Genomic DNA, 719 nt, shown 5'->3' with positions numbered 1-719 from the left:
AGAGCGAGCACTATTGTCTTGATTCACCCTATCAAAATGCAAGCATTTATTCAAGATGCCTAAACGAGGAGAAAAAGTAGTGAACTGAACCCGAGGCAACACCCACCTCCTTACCTGGGAGACAGCAGGGAGTGGAGGAGATGGCCCTTATCTCAGTATCTGGACTAGGGCTCGGAGACCACATGGGTAGGGCTGTGGTTAGTGACTCCCCTGCAATTAGGGTGAAACCCGAGATCCCTACGGAAAGATAAGTCTCTGGACTTTGTGGTTGTACAGCAGCACCAGCCCGACACTGGCTCAGAACAGTCCCGAGCATCTCGATGGGCTGCCACTGCCCAGCTACGGGGATGTTCCCAGCACCTTGCTGCACAGATACTGCATGCGGGCAGCTGCTGGAAGATGGCAGAAATCAAGGTTCAGTTCCCTTCTGCTGACGAGAAACAAATTAAAAATAACCTTAAAATACAGTACAATTCAGTCCCTCAAGCTCACTAAGCAGCGGATGGGTTTGCATACCTGGGAGGCTGGCAGCATGCTGCTCTGCAATTACAGAAGCAGCACCCTGGAAGATGATCAGCATCTTCTGTGATACGTCCATCCTTCCACTGAGGTCTTCAAAGCCCGCATACTTGGAATCCCAAAGTACAGCTAATTTGCTTAAGACCCAAAAGCCCACTTTTCCACTTCTGAACTGGCAGGGACAGGAATGAAAACAGAAA

This window comes from Falco peregrinus, chromosome 9 (assembly GCF_023634155.1).
Source record: "Falco peregrinus isolate bFalPer1 chromosome 9, bFalPer1.pri, whole genome shotgun sequence".
NCBI lineage: Eukaryota > Metazoa > Chordata > Aves > Falconiformes > Falconidae > Falco > Falco peregrinus.
This window is presented reverse-complemented; position numbering follows the sequence as displayed.